The sequence below is a fragment of the Aythya ferina genome (genome assembly GCF_964211825.1).
Source record: "Aythya ferina genome assembly, chromosome: 1".
In the NCBI taxonomy this organism is placed as follows: Eukaryota; Metazoa; Chordata; class Aves; order Anseriformes; family Anatidae; genus Aythya; species Aythya ferina.
This window is the reverse complement of record NC_140296.1, coordinates 162044162-162065470: the sequence shown is the minus strand read 5'-3', so window position 1 is coordinate 162065470 and position 21309 is coordinate 162044162. Positions and strand designations below refer to the sequence as shown.

General features: G+C 38.2%; 1 protein-coding gene across 1 annotated transcript in view; it reads right to left on the bottom strand.

The window, feature by feature from the left end:
• The window catches only part of ANO4 (anoctamin 4), a 221767-nt gene extending 212488 nt beyond the window's left edge, over nucleotides 1-9279 (bottom strand). Inside the window, exons 1-2 of the mRNA XM_084506049.1 lie at nucleotides 9194-9279; nucleotides 6463-6699 (exon numbers count right to left, since the gene is read on the bottom strand). The gene's annotated coding sequence lies outside the window, so the exon portion shown is untranslated. The remainder of the gene's footprint in view (nucleotides 1-6462; nucleotides 6700-9193) is intronic.
• Nucleotides 9280-21309: the final 12030 nt, after the last annotated feature.

Here is a 21309-nt window from a genome sequence, read left to right as displayed (position 1 = left end):
ATAAGCAGGAAATGAAACCTACTGGAGAGATTTTTTCTTTTTTTTTTTTTCTTTTTTTTTTAAATTTCTTTTCTTTTTCCTTTTTTTTTTTTTTTTTCTTTTTTAATTGCTTTTGCTTTGCTAATCTAAATACAGTAATCTCTTCCTATTAGGTGTGCTCTCCTCTCCCATATTATACTAGTAATTCTTTTCTGCTCAAGCTCCAGAAGATCTCTATACTTTTTGAAAATAAGCAGTCAATTTGGATAAACAACTTTAATCTCTCCCTCTCCAGCAAACATTTCACCTGAGACAGGCTTCCATTTGTTTTTTTCACAGCTGCAGCACACTCCTGATTAGTAGCTGGATTTATCTTCCTCAGCCATTTCCAGCTGAGGACTCCTAGCTTACAGGAAAAAAAAATAATAAAATAAATAAATAAATAAAATAAAAACCTCTTTTTATGTACAATCTGGAAATCTGCACTGTTGTATTTTATCACATTTCTCTTATTCTGTTCCCCAAAGCCATCCGTTTCTTCCCACACAATATTCAGATTTTCCTCTGCAGTGATTATGTCTCCAGTTTAGACTCACCAGCACAGCTCATCAGTGCATTACTCCTTTACAGGCAGACATCATACATAAAAATATTAACTTTCTTTCCAGGACCAGGACCAATACCAGGGAAACTCTACTGTTAATCTTCTCCCCATTTAGTACTCCCTTTCCCAAGACTGTTGTCATCTCCCCATCAATCATCTCCTCATTCACATTATAATTATTCTAAGTCTTGATTTTCTCCAGGTGAAAAACAAACAAGAACTTCAACAAGGTAGTCCAATATGACCTGAATTAGCAGAATTATGAAATTCAGCTAACGTTAGACACAAAGGAAGGGAGTGCAATTGATCTATCTTATTAAATAAATTGTAGTCTTATCTTATTAAATAAATTGTAGTCCTGCACCATACTAAGAAGGAGTCACTGTCACGAATTATTTCTTTATATAGCTTCCTAATGTTATTGTGTGATTTAAAACAGGCCTTAAAAGCTTCATGAGACAAGATAGATCTGTCAAAAAAAAAAAAAAAAATATATATATATATATAAAATTGAAGCTGCAGAATCAAAGAATCCATTTAAGTATGCACTTAATGCACAGTACCAAGGAACACCTAAGTTAATTTGAGTTTTATCCATGTCACATACAGTGTTCACAGCAGATGGCAATATTACTCTGAAACTACATCCTACAGCATAGATACAAATGGAAAATATTTGATGCTATAATCTCACCAGTAAAATAAAGCAGGGATGCAGCAAGAATGCAGGTGAAACAGCGGACTTGAGCTCCAACCAGCCTTCCAGCAGTTTTGAGCAAGGAAGCTAGAACATTCTGTCAGGTTTTCTCAGGTTATGCTTGCAAAAGGTGTATACCGCAAGCATAATAACTCTCTCTCTCTCTCTATTTTTTTTTCATCAGCTACCAGACAGACATGGGTGCATCCCTGCATCCTGTGACTTGCATCCTTTGCATTTTCTCTGTCTTTGTTGGGAATACAAGTTCTCTTGAAAGTGCTCCATTCTGTACATTCACACATTAGGGATTCAGGCACAGACCAGGAAAGGCACAGAGGTGCATAGTTCACATTTCAGTTACCTCTATGGGATTTAGGAACCTCTAAACTTTTTAAGGAGTACTCCAGCCAAAGAAAGATGAGGTAAGTTCCCCTAACAGTGGAAAAGAGCAAATAAAGTACAAGTAAAATAAAGGTAATTACAGTGCAGTCAGCCTAACATCAATATTTGAAAAGAAATGATGACAAGTTAGAAAGCAAGTAATAAATCAAGCAGTCTGTAAGCACCTTGAAGAAAACAAGATGATAATAAAGATTTGTCAGGAACATTTCCTGGTAAATCAATATAATTGCTTTCAAAACACCTGACCTAGCATATGAGGGGGACAAGTCATTATAATAAAAAAGAGAAATACAGTCCAGATGAAGGTGCGCTAATTTCAGCTCAGAAATGGTTGAAAGAAAAGATTTAGATTATAAGTAGTAACATTGAGAAATAATTTCAAGATGACAGAGGCTTGTTATATTGAATATTTTTGTGAATTTTGGTATTCCATGTTTCTTTAAAAGCTGCAGATGACAAAAACTTGATAGGTGTTGTAACCCACATGTAGGACTGGTTCAGAATTTCAGATGAACCACAAGAAGGTGAAGGAATGGCCTAAAGATCAAAGACAATTAAAACAATAGTAATAATAATAATAATAAAAGGTAGAAATGCATTAGAAGAGTCTTAGAGGAAAATAGATGCTTATGATATCAGTGATGAAAAGAAATTAGCAGGTTGTACTGCTAAACAAATGCAAATAGAGTCAGTAACAGTGCTCTTCAAAAAGACATTTTAGCTAGGGAAATATTAATTTGTGTCTTTGTAACAGACTGAAGAGGTAACTATTCTACACTAATTAGTGCCAGTTGTACTTTTGTAAAATCATACCTTGTCCTAGGCACAACACTTAAAATGAAGACAAATTGGAGCAAGCTCTGGAAAGGGCAAAAAGGATGACAAAATGTTTAAATAAAACAGCCTATGGGAAGAGGACAAGGTTTGTTAATTTTGGGAAAGAGACAACTACACATGGCTATGAAAACAATGTCCCATCGTTGAAAAATTTTGCAGCAAGTAGCAGGTGAGGTATTTCCTAAATCTACTGAAGGAGGAGAGGAAAGGCAGTACTGATCTGTATTAACTCTGAAGCCAAGAAGATTGAGGATGAATAATGCCTATAGTGTAAAGGATACTAAACATACATCTGCAACAGAGAGTAACAAAACATTTAAATTTATATGCATGCATGCATTTCCAGTTTCTGTGTAGTCAGCTTCCTGTCCCGCCCCACACAACAATAGCAGAGTGGATTAAATTTAGCTGGTTTTGTTTGTTGTTGTTAATGACTGTGTATTTTAAATGTTTTGTTTTGTTTTTTTATCTGCAACCAGAAATTCACATTATAAATGTAATGTTTAGCTCCCAACTCTTTTTGACTCAGTGCAAATCTATCACTCAGAATCCAGCTGGTGGTGTCTAGCAGTTTTCTGGGTATTCTGCAATATACTGTTTAATGTATTAAGCATTGAATAATGAACATAATAACAGACAAAGTTAATCAATAACAGAAACTCTTTGGGAACCAGTTCAAAAATTGCTAAGTTTTTATCAAATAGTTATCAAAACTAAGTTGTTCTCTTTTATTCCTGATAAGATTTCTGAGCTGGGAAATAAGTACAGAAAAATTCCTCATGTTTTGTCCCATTCGGAGCAGAAGTGTGTTTTTTATTAATCAATGCAATCCTCTCAAAAATGTTATTTCAAAATATCAGTAGTATTAAAAGCTCAAGATTTCCTTCCCAAAGTACAGAAAATTGTTTCTGATGTCAATTACACTCCAATATGCAAGGACAAAATCTGTCACTACTCTGTAGATTACCTAGCATTACAGCATACTGTGAAGCAACAAATGTACCAAATTGAAAGTAATGTTTCAAAGTAGTATACAAAGCACCCACTGAAATTTGCTCCCCAAATGCTATTAGCTGCAGTTCTACATCTTTCATACTGAGTGTCCTAAAACACAAAGTTTTATTGTGACACTGAAATTCATCTCCAATTTCCCAAGCATAGCTTATTACAAGGCTCTGAACATGCAGAGGAAGCAGCCAGAATTTTCCCAGTATCAGTAGATAAAAAATAATTCTTTTGAAACAACAATGCATGTATTCATTGTATACTGCTGGCTTAACATGGTTTGCTTTTTTGATTATGTTAAGGTTAGAGAATTTGATATAAATTCACAAGAAAGCAGCTTCACAGCAAGCCCGTGGCTTGGTATTTCATACCAAGTTCCTGTAAACGAGCTGATCAAGTAGTCTTGGACATGAATGAGCCTGGATATAGCCTTAGGATATACTCTACCTCATTAATCAATCTACCTCTGTCTTTTCAAAACATCACCCATTTCAGCTGATGCAGTACTCTTGCCTGAACTTGCAGACAATTGCTGTACGCTGTTGAACAGCTGTTATCTCTGCTGCAAATAAGCTTTTCAATCATGGCAAGACAGTCCCTGAAATCTGGTAATGTTTAAAAAAAAAAAAAAAAAAAAAAAAAAAAAAAGAGGAATCTTTGTGTTAGAAGTGTTATAATAAAGTAAGGATTATCATTGGTGTTGCAGCCACAACATCCAGTCACACCACACCCTTCTTGGGCCCCTCTGCAGTAGGGCAGAGCACGACTGACCAGTAGATAGGAACACTTCACCACATGCACACGAAGTACCCTCACCTCTGCAGCAGGAGACATGCATCTAGATTTAAAATAATCATATGGATTATCAGTTGTTGCAGCACATTTAGAAATCAGTAAATTAACTCAGGATGAAGACAGTATTTCCCTGGGCCACGAGTCATATACTATGCACCAGCACCTCCCACCCTGTTGGGAATGGACATTGCCTCAACCCAGCTGTGCTGCCCTGCCAGTCAGGCTGCCCTGCTGCTCTTCAGTGTAATACTTTCCTAAACATCTCACCATGATCTCTTCAAAGACGCTACCTTCTTAAATAAAGAACAAAACTAGGGCGTTTTTATTTGACTTGCTAATATAATATCATGCTGACACCCATGGCTATATGTGGCCATGCTTCAGACCCAGGAAATTGTTTCTGCAAGGCTAGCAGTTTCTTATCAGGCTTTATTACAGTTTTATTATGCTACTATGCTTAAAAGTATTTTTCCGTCCTTCCACAACATCACCTCTAGGTGGCAGTTGCTTGTGAATCTTAGAGTAGCGAAAAGGTGTTTCATAGCATGTAAGCAATTAAAACGGGAAACATCATTCTTTGCATGGGAAAGATATGAATTATTTCATAGCACTTACATTATTTCTATCAATAAAACGGGTGGTTATATATATATATATATAATAAATTATTATTAACAATAATATTATAATTATTATAATTATAATATTAATATTATAATTAATATTAATATATATAATAAATTAATATATATATAAATTAAGCTTCTAGAATACAGTCATTAAGTTCATACAAAGGATACCAAATTGTGCACAGGATGTGCAGATTTACACTGCTCTTAACTGGAACCAGGAATATAGATAAAGTAACATTTACCTTTGCATGGACTGATCAGCAATTTGCAATAGCACTTCTGTTTTATAAGTGTCACCATCAGAGTAGACATTAGAAATGGTGCTTATGCTGAATCCTGGGACTTTTGGCTGCTATGAGCACCCAGCCAGCCTGGGAGGATGAGCCATTAGATTAGAATGCTCTAGGAAGTAAGAAACCTGTTTTTCTCAGATTTCAGCATCAACACAGAATTTCAATCCCATTATTTTTTGGCAACATGATTACATCAGTTACAGTAAATTATATTTATCTACTACAATACTTACAATGAAATAAGAGTAATACTATCAACAGTATGATATATATTTGATTATACTTGTACTGCAGATCACATTCAGTCCTTTGTCAGCAAGCATTACATGCATTTAAGAACTAGGACAGCACTAGGTATTCAGACCAGGGCTTTTCCAGCATTACGCCTTTCAGTACTGGATCCACTAGGAACCCACTCCCCATATATAACTTTCAGCTGCCTGGCACCTAGGCTTGCTAATCTCTCCCACTTAGCAACATAATGGAGGCAACATTAACCAAAATCTTTATATGAGGGTCCATTCAAGAAGCATGTAGATCAGGGCTTCATCTGCCATCCAGAAAAATTCACTGAGTTCGTGACCTGCTATCTTACCATCATCCTAAGCAAAGATCCTCCAGATACAAATGAAAGCAAACTATGGGTTGAGTTATTTGTTCAAACACCATAGCCCCATCTCTCTCAGGGGTGCTTCAAGTCTGAGACATGACAGGCACGCTGCTTTCTCTAGCTTCTGAGAGATGTAAACCCTGTAACAGGTGGAAACACAAGTGCATTCCCATGGATGTGACTGGATGCTCTTTGTACATCTTATCTTATGATTAGTCAGGTGCTCATAGCATTTTGGATGCACAATGAATATATGGAAGTATCCTCCATCACACACAGTTTTATGATAGGCACAGAAGAGATGATACTGCCTTAAATGGTTCCATATGGCTCCATCCTCATCAGAAAGGTGGTCTACCAGCTTTAAAGCAAACATATTATTATGGTTGAGAACATGTCACTATTTCTGATATTTTTAAAACCATGAAATAATTTGTTTGAACAAGCATTACTTTGGAAAACCATAATTCCTTGATGGAGTTTCCATGGTCTAAACCTTCCCTAGTAGCAGTCAAAGCTGTCTGGCAGCTGAAACAGCTATTTAACTTGAACACTAAAACTGCTGATTAAACTAAACTCTTAAGTGTAAGAAAGAAATAATTGCTTACCTGTACAGTCTTGACTTAAAGTTTCTTGACTACTACTGCTGTATGAAGGCACTGGAGTGATAGAAAGTGAAGCTGGGCAGGATAATGGATCTGATAAGTCATTTTGCGTAGGAAAATGTTGAAATACAGGACTAAAGACATGTTCAGAAAAGGTGAGAGGGTGGTGAGGGTTTCCATATGTATACGGATTTTTCCAACGAAGCAGTCCTATTGCAAGGGTGCCAACAGCATCAGAACCTAACAACAAATATCTGAAGTTAAAACCTGTGCCCTTGTTATGTAATAACTCATGATTTTGGAGAAAAAAAAACTATAATAAGGTAATATAAATTCCTATTTTGAGTTTATTTGAGGCAATCACTAGGCAAATATATACGTACATCGAGGATTCTCAGGTATGGCCACTCCAGAGAAACTACAGAGTGGCACTGCAGAAAGTTCAGTGAAATACAGTAGAATATTACTAGATAACAGAGAGGATTGCAGTAGATGACATTTAATCCCCATCCTTCCTACTTTCACCCCTTTTTTTAGACAAAATTTTGGTTCATGCTTTTTTTGGAAACAGAATTGGTGGATTTTCTGAGGGACTAACCTCCGTTATATTATTAGATTTCTGTTGCAACCTACAACACATTTCAGCACAGCATTAATACTGATCATGTATCTGGCAGCAGATGGCTTTTTCTGAGTGTACCTAAAACACATCTTTTTACTCAGCTTTCTTTGTGGTCATTTGGATTTCTCTGTATGCAGGTACACACTAACTAAAGAATACTGTTATACCATAGTGTCTTACAGCTTTATTATGAATGCTCAGAAAGATGAAAGCATTAATATGTACATATGATATAGATTTTATGGCTAGTTTTTGACTGTACATATAATAAGAAAAAATCCATAACATTTCACTCTATGTTTGAATTTTTAAAATAAGCTTGCAGCCCCTCCTTTCTCCAATATCATTTCCAGGACACATTGATTTTCACTTTTACCAACAGAGAGTCATTTTATAAACTCATCTGAAAGCATATAGAATTGATTTTTATGGGGAGGGAGGAGGACACCACAAACCACAAATTCTACAGATGAAAGAGACCATTAGTTTTCTTATTTATCCATTAATCTATTCAGGAACATACTGCTTATACTAAAACCTCCAGTTAGTCTTTGAGGTTTGTATGTAAGGTAGCATATGCTGCAGCTGTAAACCCATAGCACACAGACTGAGACTGACAAACTAAGCTACACTTGTGAAGTTGTTTACTAAAACCACTCAGAACTCTTGAGTGAAAACAGACCATCCAAGGTTTTAGCTGATGTGGCTATTGAGATTAAACAATTAAACAACAGCTATCGCCATAGCCACTTCTTGTAGCCACTTTAGAATAATTGTCTAAAAAAATGCATATATATTGATGGTATATAAGTGTACCTAGAGATAAATGTCTAGATATAGATATATTTCCACACACATGAAAGCACAAGAGAGATAAAATTAATAAATCTAGGACACTCAATTAATGTCATAAGTCTAAATTACTAAATCACAAAGCCTTAGCAGTGGCTACTTTTGTGCTTGGTGAAGTAGAAAGCTTTTAAGAAAGAAAGAAAAAAAGTTCTGAAGGTGTACCACTTTAAAAAAAATAGTTAAAAAAAAAAAAGTGGAAACCACTTTAAAAAGTTGTCAGAGTTCAAAAATTTATCTTTCAAGGTATGCACAACTTCATGAATCATTGCCAAAGGCAAGGAACTGTCTAACCTTGCTGCTGCATGGACAGCTGTGCTTGGCTGTATGATACACACACAGGCTCTTTCTGCCTGCTTTGCTTTACCAGCTGACAGCAAAGCAGCAGCCGAAACAGAATAAAATACCCCCCCCCCCCCCCCCAAAAAAAAAAAAAATCTTCTGCAGTGACTACACTTTTTTTTTTTTTAACTGTGCCAAAAATTTCACAATTTAAAGCAGGCAGGGAAAGGAATATCTAGCTCTCAATGCAGCTGCTTGATCCCAAGTCAGGGAAAGGATAGCTGAGGCATGCCAAAGGAGGCTGCTTCGCGGCGTGATAGAGTTTACGGCTGGAAGCACAGCAGCACTTACGGATGTGCAGACAATGTTCCTGCTGCAAGCTGAACACTCCTCCCAGGTGTACAGCTACACTTTGCAGAAAACAAGTACATGCACTCTTTATAAGCTATATGTAAATTAAATTAAATTGCATGTTCTGGAACTCTTTCTCCCAGTGAATATGACAGAAAGGGGCTTGACAGTTCCCTCGAGCTTTGCAGATGCAATCAATGCCCTGAGGAATAAATTTTGAAGCTTGAAAATGGATACAGACCTGGCTCCTCCAGTCCCACGGGTTTTCCTATCAGACAACCACTCTTTAGGCACTGCCCTGGCCACTATAAATGTTTCCCTTCCTCCCTCCAGCTTTATATGAGATGGTTGATTTGCATCTCCTAAAAGTTGTCTGCTGCTCCTGGATTGCTCCCAGGCTGGTTCTCTAACAGACACCACCATGCACAAAAATTCTCCCTGAAAACCTAAAATTTGGTGTATCCTCCTGCAATAGTAATCCTCTAAACCAATTCCCCCATCACCACAGGAATGTCATACACCAAACATAATTCAGTAAGCTCCTTTCTCTGCCCCACAACAGAACAAACCCAAACTACCCAAATGAGACAAGAATTTATTTACCCAGCACGGTCCATGAGCCAACCCTACCTGGGCTGCAGGCTGCTGCAGGGTGACGGTGGCCCGTCCCTCGTGCCCCATGTACCCGCAGACCCCTGCTGCCGGCTGGTGTGCGGGAAGCCCCCATCGTGCAGCACCTCTTCTCCCCTCCACCGCCACTCCTGCTGCCTCCTGAAGCCTGTAGGGAACACACTGGCTACATGCTGCAAGCTCAGTCTTGCCATTTAAAGCTTTTTTTTTTTTTTTTTTTTTTTTTTCCTCCTCCTCTCTCTCACTTTGGCAGCTAGTCCCAGTCCTCACAGTCAGACACACCTTTCTCCTCCTGCATGGCTGCTGCTCCAGCTGGGGAGCTCCGTAGGGAGCCAAACACCATCAGAGGAGATAAAAAGGCACCAACATGCTCAGGAGGCTTTGCAGAGATGCACACGTTTGCTCAGTTAACACCTTCCCAGTGCACAGCCTCCCTGAGTGACAGCGTTAAGGACAGCCAGGCACGGCTGCCTCACATGGGGACGTGAGGCTGCTTCGGGATGAGCCAAACACACCCGCACAAAAGATGGCATGGTAAGAAGTGTATGTATGGAGAACAACCCCCACGTAGTACCTTCTACAGAAAACACAAAGCCAAGACACTTTGGGGACAGCTCCCAATTCCCTCCTCTGCAGAGGCCCTGGGAGGGAAGGAGACTGGGGACACCTGAGTTGCAGGCCCTGCTATTCTCCTTCTAGAGGCTTAAACTCAGCTGTTGGTCCACAGCTTACAGCTGTCTGTAAACCCCTAAAACCCCTTCCTGGTAATATACCATCCTACAGAACCCCTCTAGCAGAGCAACCCACTGAGTGACCTCAACACACTGGGGAGGGCCTGATGCTGCTGTTCACAGCTAAAGCGGGTGGGACAGGACACCCCTCATCACCTGGTGTAAAACTCCCCCAGTTCAAGCAGCAGCTCTGGGGCTCTCCCAGGAGGACAATGAAAAGCCCTGTAATGCCGGGAAGGAGGACAGAACAGGAGCAGGTTCATGCCTGAGATCAGAGTTCACCTTGCTGACTGCTCAGCCTGCTTACAAGCTTGACCCAAAATATTACCTGGGGTACCTGCTCTGGAAGATGCTCTCTGTATTTGATTAATCCTTTTAAGCAGTTAAGAAGAGTTAGATGCCTCATCTCCAAATGTCTTAAGCAGAATGAAAAGTCTCGGTCCCTTTTGTTCTCTACAGACAGTGATGATCCTGTTTCCAAGTGACCTACTTAAAAAGAATACAATAACTTGAAGATACTGGGGAATCCTGCTCGTCTCCATTTTGACTGAATCAGAGGGTGATGCATATGCTAAGAATGAACTTTAAAGTGCCATCTACAGTCCAAAAGGTCATATAGCAAAACCAGTGATCAGCCCACAGAAATGATAAATAAAAATAGAAAATAAAACTTAATGAAGCCATATGTCACAAGCATCATCCTTAAAAGAGAAGGAAATATATCAACTTTAAGTGGGTAGTGATGGGTAAACAAAAACAGGATTTGGGAGTGGGGAAAGGATCGAAACATCTGGTTCAAAATTGAATCTGGTGCAGTCCTCTTTGAGATTCATCCTCAGCAAGTGGAATATCCCCTTCTCAATGGTATTCTAGTCTCCATCAAGTTGCACACTATTTTGAACCAAATTGCAGCAATAATTCCAACTATACTGGGTCTTTAAAAGACTTAACCTTCATAGAGGAATGCAACAGATGAATGATTGCTAGGAAAATGTTCAAATGAAAATGTTTTTATTGGCCAAGGAGACAGAGCATTTGAGGAATGGGGTGTTCAGAGCCCAACAACCAACATGTACAGATCTTGTACAGATCAAGCTGAGGAAAGCCTATTTTATCCAAATTTTTTCCTACCCCAACTATTCTGTTTGAGATTTCTGTCCCCAGCAGATTCTTCCCCCTATGTATTCAGACAACACCTATTTTCCAAATAGATGAGCACCTTGCTCTTCAGCACTATCCTTGTCTTTCTTCTTCACCCTAACCCTACATTGTCCTAATTCATATAGCAATCTAGCATTCATGATCCAGAAAGCAGAAGCACACCATGGAAGAGGACATCATCTCGTCCATACTGATGTGCCACTTGAAGTCACCATGGTCCAGCATACACATTAACAGGTTACAGAATCATTACATGATGCTCCTATTGCAATTAAACAGACAGATGTGCATAGCACATTCATAGCCATCAACAGATGCTTTTCTTCACCAGAAATTAAAAAAAAAAAAAAAAAAAAAAAAAAAAAAAAAGACATAGTCACCAATTATTCCACAGAAAATATTAAGTATAAATATGTATACAGAAACAAAGGTTTAAGTTGTCCAAATTCTGCAGGAGTACAGCTGAATTGTCAATATATTAATCTAACATACTTGCTGTATTGTTTTCTGTATATTAAAGCACACGTACATAAATATATATTGTGAAGCAAAGTTTATTTTTTAAGTAAAAGATTATATATTGAGACTTTATTTATTTTTACTAAATAATGTATTTTTTTTCAATCTGCTAATGTAATACAGCTTTGCATGCAGAACAGATGCTAACTAGCCTACACAGAAAGGAATTAGTAGTTTTATCACGAGTATTTTCCTGGATGAATTCATAATAATTTGTCCTGAATAAAACTTTGCCTTTCTTTTCCCTGGAAAGATACATTTAGGATATAGGCAACTTATAGGTAATACAGCAACAAAAATCACAGAACAACAGTACCACTCTATACAAAGTAAAGCAACTCATTAGACTATATCAGCATTTTTAAATCTTGCATATTTCTGGTATGTATACGTATATATAGATAAATTTAGCCAAATGGGATGACAATAATTACTTTCAAGAAACTCTGTGCCAACTAAGCATATTTGACTTTCACACACAGCATAAAACTGAAAGTGCATATGTAGGACTTTTTTTCAAAGTTTGGGTTAAGCAGAAAAACAGCTTTTAGCCTTATTATATCTATATATGTCCCAGTTCAAGCTTTTGAGTTTAATGCCTCCTTGTCCAGCTTTCAAATGCTGGCATTAGCTAGTAGAAGAATGTCTAACACTTAACCAGATACGAAAATGTGGCTTATCCATGTAATGTTAACAAGGATTTGAAGTAACAAATTTATTTTCCATTTTGGCAGTCTACCCTTTCCCCTTTGTGGAAAAAGGATTTAGCCTTCTACTGCCTCTCATTTCAGATATGTACTCTTGGATATTCTCAAATATATATGGCTATAATATATTGCCATGTTTGTTATTAATTGCTTCACATCTAGAATGGACGAGAACTGGTGTTTGTGCAAACTTTTGCTAAAAGCTGAAGCTAAAATGAGGTCTTTAACAGAGGAAACAAATTGCTGAGTATCAGTTATATACATACATGTAAGTATACATACACAAACATATACAAACATTTAAGAAATAAAATGAGCACTACTATTGAACCTACTATTGCAGCACTTTCCTATGCTACATGCACATCCAAAGAGATGAGAGTTTGGGTTTCAACCACAGAACAAGAGACACACAGCAGACCCTACAGGATAAAGCAGAAGGATACATCCTCTCTGTGTTACTTCAGTTAACTGAGTTAGATGGGTAGTGTCCCCAGGTTCTTTTAATAAATAGCAAGTGCAAAGACCATTTCAAGAGTTATTTGTAGAAAGATCATAACTGTGTTCTGTAAATTATTCTCAAGAAGAACTTTTCTCTGACTCCAATAAGTTCAAAAACTGAAAAAAAATTCTTGTCTTCTTACCTAAGGATTTTGAGAGTGCATCCTATGGAAAGAGAAAGTTGAAATAGCAATTTTGGAAACACCTAAAAGAAAATTGGAAAAAAAACTTTTTCTCCTGAGTATTTTGCACAGGAGGATCTATGTCAGTAACAGAAGCCTAGAACTTTAGCTGATCTACTCAGGCCATGCTTATCTGTCAGATGACTTCAACTTGACTGAGAGCTATTGGTGGATATTTTCATTTTAATGCAATAGAGCAGACTGTTATGGATGTCCACTCTATCAATGGTGGGATTGGCAGGATGGATTTTCTTGATAATCTGTTAGAAATATAAAATGCAGTAGAAGCAAAGCAAATCCCTGGCATAGGCAAACCATAGTGGAGTGACTGGGGAAAGTTTGAGCATACTGAACGGGAAAAAGACTTGATTTACAGCAATATTTTATGCCTACATTATGGACTAGAACTTCGTTAAAAACTTCCACTGCAGAAAAAGCCCTGGAGAATAATCATTACAAACATTATCCATGAAAATGTCTAACAGTATTCTTACTTTCTTCATATCTCACCAAGATAGCAAAAGCACTGCCAAAGAAAGAAAGCCATTTACCCCTCTCCTATAGTGGGGTTAAAATCCACTTCAGTCTCCCGCCCTGCAGGTGGTATAAATTATTCTCTAATTTCCACTTCTTCCCAGGTATTTTTCTCCTTGCTGACCTATCATCATAAGTCCAAATATGGGTATTTTTCTAAAGCCCACGTAAGAGCAGAGCTCTTTAATTCTTTGTCTGGACATCCAACCTGCAATTCAATGTCTGTTTCAAGCATTGAGCTGTAAAAAGCATTCTATTTTATATAATTCTCTCTTGTTCACATCCTTACATATAGCATATACTTGCTAAATGCATTTGAGTAGGGTCAAAGCACTGGAAGAAAGGCTACTGCAGGAATTACAGAGTCTAGAACCTACGTGATTCAAGATGAGAAGTTACTAGTTGTCCTCTTTCCCAGTAGCAGATTTTTTTATATTAATTTTTTAATATATATATATGCTAATGATACTATATACAGGCATTTTAATGAAAAAACAAGCATTTTAAGAAGGGACTGGCTTGCTGTGTTCTCTAGTCTATACAGGAAGAAACCTTTAAATGTTCTGATGTCTAACTACCAAAACCAACAAGCCTAACAGCTTTTCTTCCCAACAGTAACTGTGATATTCTGGCTGAATAGCAGTTTAATAAATCTTAAAACATTTACTTTTTTTCTATGAAAGAGGAGAAGAAAGGATTATATTTCACAGCAACAAGAAACTTCCTCAGGTTTCTCTATTTAACTAAGATTTCATACCTAGAAAAAAGATAACTGCATCCAGAAAACCACCCTCTTGTTGCAAATGCTGACAAATAGGTAATACGGGATTTGCTGTAGACCTTGACAAAAATAAATGAGAATATCAATCATAACCTATTTGGGAAATTTTACTGTGGACTGGATGCAAGTTAGGAACAGACTTACCTAAGTTATATATATTCAGACATACATTACAGACAGCTGGCTCTCTATCTAACATCATGGATAAATATGAGCGTAAAGTTCTCAGTTTACCTCTTTACCTCCACACTACAGTTTGAATGAAGGTAGGGCAAACTTTCTTGCTCCTCCACCAAAGGAGCGTCATTTCAACATATCAGGTTCCGTAAGGTTTGCCAAGCTAAAACAAACATTTTGATAGATGGTGCATGGAGCAGCTTGTTTTTCTTTGTCATCAGATAGTGCAGTGGTACTAGAAATTTCAGCCAAATTGGAAATGACTATTCAGCTTTTCTGACCCCCTTCCTGATCTCACACAGACTTCTAACATTTTTACTTCAATCCTAAAACACTTGTTTCTGTCCAGTTATTGCATCTTTTGGCCCTAAATTACTGAGTCTTACACAATTTTAATTGTTAATAAAATAAGAGATTGTTTTCTAGCTCAGTGTTTATGATTATGAGCAAAAGAACAGATATATAAAATATCAGCTTTTAGCTTAAAACTGATCTGATATTACTGACTTACACCAGTTGAACTTAATGGCAAACCTAAGTTTTCACTACATTTTATTGCACAGCTGAGGAAAAGATGAAAGGAAGGCTGTACTGGCTCACTTGACAGATCTCTCGCAGCATCTTTATTGTGGTCTTACATTACACACAGATGGATGCCAGCACAGCTGGAAAACTCCTGCACAGAATTGCAGCATGCAGACACACATGGAGTCTGAAACTTGTTTCCAAAGAGCCAATCAAGACACCATTACACAAAAAACTCTAATTAAAACACTGGGTTGACCTTAGCCTCAAGAAACATCATTATGTTTCTTGTTGGTTTTATACTGTATGAATTACAGAAGTCTGGGAAGATCATGCAGCTTAATAGTACATGCCCTTGAACTTTTATTAGTCTGCCTGTACAGAGTCAGATTTTAGAGAGGTCAGTACTTGATCAGCTAAAACTAAATGCTTTATTATCACACACACAAGATAAAAAGCAGCACTTACAAACACTAGTTATTTTCTAAAATATAGAATTTTAATGCGTTTTTAGAAATTCATTTTTATTTATTTGTGCCGAGTGAAGGCAAACAAAGTTTAACACTACTTAATTCATTATCTAGTGATAATTTTGACTATTTGGTGGTGATCATTTCCAAAGAAGAGTCTTTCCAGAGAAGAAAAGAGACAGTCTGAGAGCAGGAAGAAGGTCACCTGCTAACTGCACACCTTTGCTTTGCAGAGATCTTGTTCAGTAATCCAGCACCACAAAGGCAATTTTCCTACCAATCCAACCCATTGGCCAAGATGCTCTTGGTCAAAATTTCTTAGTTCATTAATTTGGGGTTTGAGTTTCTGTAGACATGCTACAATGCTATAGAGACAGTGCTTCTTATTCTTCCAAGTATGAAAATATTTATCGTCCCAAGGAACTGACTTAGCACGTGGCTAAGGTGGGTTTAGGCTGTGATTGTCATTCCAAGGATGAAGATGGAGAAGGCAATGTCTGAATGACATTATAGAAACTTAAAAATAGAAGTTCAAGACCACAGGTATGAATTTGTGACTGTAGAATACAATTGCTGCACTGGGGAAGGGTTGAGGGAGAAGAAGTAAGGGACCTAAAATAAGTTTACATACTTTCTAACTTTCTAATACACTCTGAAACCCAGTTCTTGGAAAACCAGTCATGCAGTGTCTTTTTGGACAGGCACAGCAAGAGCAATTCCTCTCACTAACCATAGTCCTCCAAGTATTCGTTTCTGTTAAAATGTTCATGAGGATCGTTGGCTAACTAATCACTGGCTAATAAAATAAAAATAAAATAATTAATAAAACATCAGCTGTATGTTATATGCAGTTACTCTCTCAATTGCTTTTTCACTTTTGGTGCAGGGACTGGATTATTCCTTTATAACCCAAACTGAGGGCCTTGTCTGAATTTGGCTTAATCGTTCAGAAAACACAAGCACCCACTCTTACTTGATTTGAAGAGGAGCGCTTGTGGCAGTAACATGTCTACAAGTAAGATCCAGAGCTTACAGAGCGCCAAGAATATTTCAGGTTTTATTCTACAGCGCAACACACAAAACCACATTAAAAAATGTAAATAACATTGAGGCAGTATAAATTTATGAAATAAAATTAAATTGATCAGAATTGCTTGTGCCTCTATATTTTAGAGCTGAGTTGTAATCTCCTGAATACTTCCTGCTTCTGTTTTTATGGGATGGATAGACAGGGATGGCCCACTTCATTACCTCAGGAAAACTGAATGATTCTTTGGTCTTCTGCATCAGGCAACTAATTTCTGCCTCTAGGAACATGAGCTCACTGTGAATTTCAGACCAGACAAATAAGCCAAACTCACCTTCTTACAAGAGGCTTATTCCTCTTTATATAGGTGCCTGACTTAGCCCATTAGTCAAATTTGCAAGGCTACTAAACACTCCCAGCTGTGAGTAAAGTCACCTGAAGTTGTTTTCTAGTTATTCAGTCGTGTACCACACTAACTACTTTGAATAATGAAGTGCAAGACAACTCAATTACCTCAGCTGAGTGGATAATTTAATTTCAGTGACTTTCCGCCTTGATTTTCCTTCTGTTTAAGGAGATAAGGCTGTTTGCTTTACAACTCAAGAAATACCCAGAGGCCAATGATGTGGTCCTGGGAGAAATCCTATGAGAATGAATAATGTTCTTCAGCACAGTGTAGAGAATTGGGCAAGGGGTCATATGCTGAAGTACAGGGAGAATCCCAAGTATTGAACAACTGCTCTTGCAGTCAGAGCTCTCTTCTACATGCTGAGTGAAACAGCATCATGAAAAAAAAAAAAAAAGGCATAATTTATAATGAAAGTGTGTGTCAAAATCCAAAATCCATCCATGCTACTTGAAGGTAGTGCTGATCATTAGAATTATAACATTTTCTAAACTTTGAAGGTTTGGTATAACAGTCCTAATAGGTTACTTTCAGAGTTCAATGTAAATGGACTGTGACTTAAAGTCCTGAGTCTCAGAAGAAACTGATAGCTTTTTTAACAGTTATTACAAAAAACTTCCCAGCATTTTCATTCACATGGTCAAAATCAGGCATAAGCTATCATGTTCTATGAACATTTTCATATAGATCATCAGATAACAGAAATGCTATAGATGAGAATATTTGAAATCCAGATCATACAACTCTATTCACAGAACTCTCCAAAATCTGTTGTAGTATACAGGAGTCTAATTCCAGGACTAGAGATCCAAAGCATATGTATTTAATTTGACATTTAAATAAACTCATTCTACTGGTCTTTTATTTGAATGCAGTAATAAATTATTTCAAAGTACTGCCGGGGTCAATGCTGCAGTATGTACACAATAAAAATAATTTATTATGGTCCTGTTTCACAGGTGTCTATAGAATAGTATGCTCAGCAAAAAATAATAATAATAAAAAAAGCTATGGAGAAGCATACAGTTCATCAGAATGACACACCATGGTAATTATTTATGTTCTTCTGGGAATATAGGTTCCAGTACAGGGAGCTCTTTGTTACAGTAGCTACGCTTCAGAAAAGTAAAAATAATGTTTATATAAAGAATCAGCAAATTATAAGATTCTGAACTTCAGCAATTACTTTTATCTTCAAATGCAAGAGAGGTAGAACTTATGATTTTACAACGTGAATATGCAAATAAACTAATCTTAATATGGTTAGTGTGACATGACATGTTTGAGTACTTTGACAAACATTATTTATGATACTTTTCCTCTGTGTGACTATCCAAACTCTTTTTTTTTTTTTTTTTTTTTGAGGAAATGTGCAAGTTTAGCTTTATTTTGTAGGACTGCACAGTACTTTCTGACTCAGCACTACATACCAATTTGTTATCTAAGTTCTAGCTGCAAATCTACCACCAAAAAACTCTTAGCACCACTAATCTGTCAACATTTTCTGCCTATCTACATTCCTCAGGGAAACAGCCAGTTGTCTCCTGCCCTGTAAGGTTTTTCTTCCATCTGGAATGCAATACTTCACACAAAGTGCCATAACAGCATTGATTTTAGACAACAGCAGTTCCCCTCCCCAACTAGAAAGCCATCTGCTGCTGGCATCTGCACTGGTGACACACCAGAAAGTTCAGTTCTGAGTTAACGGGGACTACTGGCTAGCTAGGAGGGCTGTACTGTCAGCAGACCACACCTCTCAGATATTTTAAAGCTTTAATTTTTTTAATGTCTGAAACCTTCAAAAGTGCTGAGCTTATTTAAATTTCACACTATTTATTTTTCAAAACTTTTTTGTAATGAAGTGATCTTTCTTCAGTCTTGGCTCTCGTGAAAAGAAGATTTTCAAAATGTATTTGCATGAAATTAAAGGGTCTTACAAAATTAAACATCTCTTGCATTATTTATTGCATGCCACGTTTGGATTTTTATAGCCAAAAGGTTTAATTTGAATCAAAGAGAAAGGTTTTGCCTGTGGATTCTAATTTGTCTGAGGAACATCTATTAAATTTGTAGACACCAGAGGGCCCCATAACACTCACTGACCTGATGAACAGATTTTGATTCCCCAGTAGAGCAACAGAGAAACTGTAGTGTGAAGCTATGGCTGCTTAAGTCTTAGAAGGAAAGCTGCCTTGAATTTTACATATTTATTTATATATATATATAATAACCAACCCATAACTGAAGTCCTTTGAACTGGATTGTGCTGGTTTTACTTAGGTGGGCAGCCGAGCTCAAGCACAGCCACTCTCTCAGTCCCCCTCCTCAAAGAGAAGGGGGAGAAAATATGATGCAAAAAGCTCGCGGGTTAAGATAAGGATGGGGAGATCCCTCAACAGTTGCTGTGATGGGCAAAACAGACTCAGAGTAGGGAGACAGTAAGATTTATTGCCTGTTACTAACAAGCCAGAGAAGTGAGAAACGAAAGAAAGCAAAACTGCCTTCCCTCCATCCACCCTCTTCCACCTCCTCCCCGCAAGCGGTACAGGGGAATGGGGCCTATGGTCAGTCTATAGTGCTTTGTCTCTGCCACTCCTTCTCAGTCACTCTCTTTCCCTGCTCCAACGTGGGGTCCCTCCCACGGAATGCAGTCCTTGCTGAACTGATCCTCAGTGGGCTGTCCACAGGCAGCAGCTCTTCAAGAACTGCTCCAGATATGGCTCGGAGTCCATCCATCAGGAGCAAACTGCTCCAACCTGGGTCCTCCATGGGCAGCAGCTCTCCCCCGAGCTCCTGCATGGGCTCCTCTCTATGGGCTGCAGGTCTGGCCCAGAATCTGCTCCAGTGGAGGTTCTCCATAGGCTGCAACCTCCTCCATGCCACATCCATCTGCTCCACCGTGGTCTCCTCCACAGGCTGCAGTGTGGAGATCTGCTCCACCATGGGCTGCAGCAATGCAGCCTGCTCCACCAAGGGCTTCTCCATAGGCCGCAGCGAACTTCTGCTCCGGTGCCTGGAGCACCTCTCCCCCTCCTTCATCACTGACCTTGGCACCTGCAAGGCTGTTTCTCACTCCTCTCTCTCTCACAGCTGCTGTTCTGCAAGGTTTTTTTTCCCTGTCTTAAATATGCTCTCACAGAGGCACAAACAATATCGCTTATTGGCCTGGCTCTGGCCAGCAGCAGGCCCCTTGTCTAACGCGGGGCAGCTTCTGGATTCTTCTCACAGAAGCCAACCCTAGGCTCCATCCCTCCCCCCCCCCAAAAAAAAAAACTTGCCACATAAACCCACTACATGGGCATATACTTTGCAGTCAGTCAATTGTACTTCACAAATGAGAATGGTTTGAGTTGGAAGGAACATTAAAGATTATGTAATTCCATCCTGATGCCAAAAGTCAGGGATACCTCCCTCTAGACCAGGTTGCTCAAACACAAGTTCAGAAGTTTTCTGGCTGTTAGTAGTTACCTGATGCTTGTGGTTTTTGTGTTTTTGTGTTTCTCCTGAACCAGATATTGGCATAGAAAGGAGAAAGAAGTCTTGAGGTGTTACAGAGCAGCCCAGCTCTGCAGGGCCCTTGTATCAGCCACATGCAAACAAAGCTCTCAGAGCTTAAGTGCATACTTAAGCAAGCTATGATTTTCAGTGACTTTGCTGCTATTTCTTGAGGCTTTATTGTCAGCCCTAAGTGAGGTACATTTCAGCCATTTCAATGCAACTTCTTACAGGGTCCAAAATCCTTTGAATGGCCTCTGCCTTTTGGTCGCTTCATTCTGAACAAAATGACTGCAGGGTGGTCCAACTGTTTGTTGTTTTTTTTTGTTTGTTTGTTTGTTTTTTCCACTGTAAATAGAAAACCATTAGTAGTAGAGCTAAATTTTGCTGTGTGAATATGTAGGACTTTGGGAAGAAAACAGTGATCTGTAGCTTGATATGAACTCATCTGCAATCTTTAGGATGACTTTGGAACACAATCTTAGGGATACATTATAGAGTATATACATTTGTCAAACAAACAAAAACACAACACTTGGCTTCCCCCGCTTCAGAACTCCACACAGGAATAGAAACTGGAGACCTCAGTTAAGCAGCTAGAATCTAACCTAGAAGTTGTTCTGATTTGATGACCACAGAAGCAGAGATGCATCTAAAGCCTGTTGACAAGATGTAAACTCTGAAAAGACTGGCACACAAGTGCTTTTTACTTTAAGTAGAGCTCTGAAGAATAAAACCCAGAGGTGTACCTGAAACTACTCAGACACATTGCTTGGTAGAAAAGGAGTAGGAGGGGCTCCTTCTAATCAAAGAGTGTTTTACTAAAACAAGGTTCATAGATCTTGAACTCCAAACAAAGCAATAGACTAGATGCAGCTATTTATGTCTTTATAATACCCT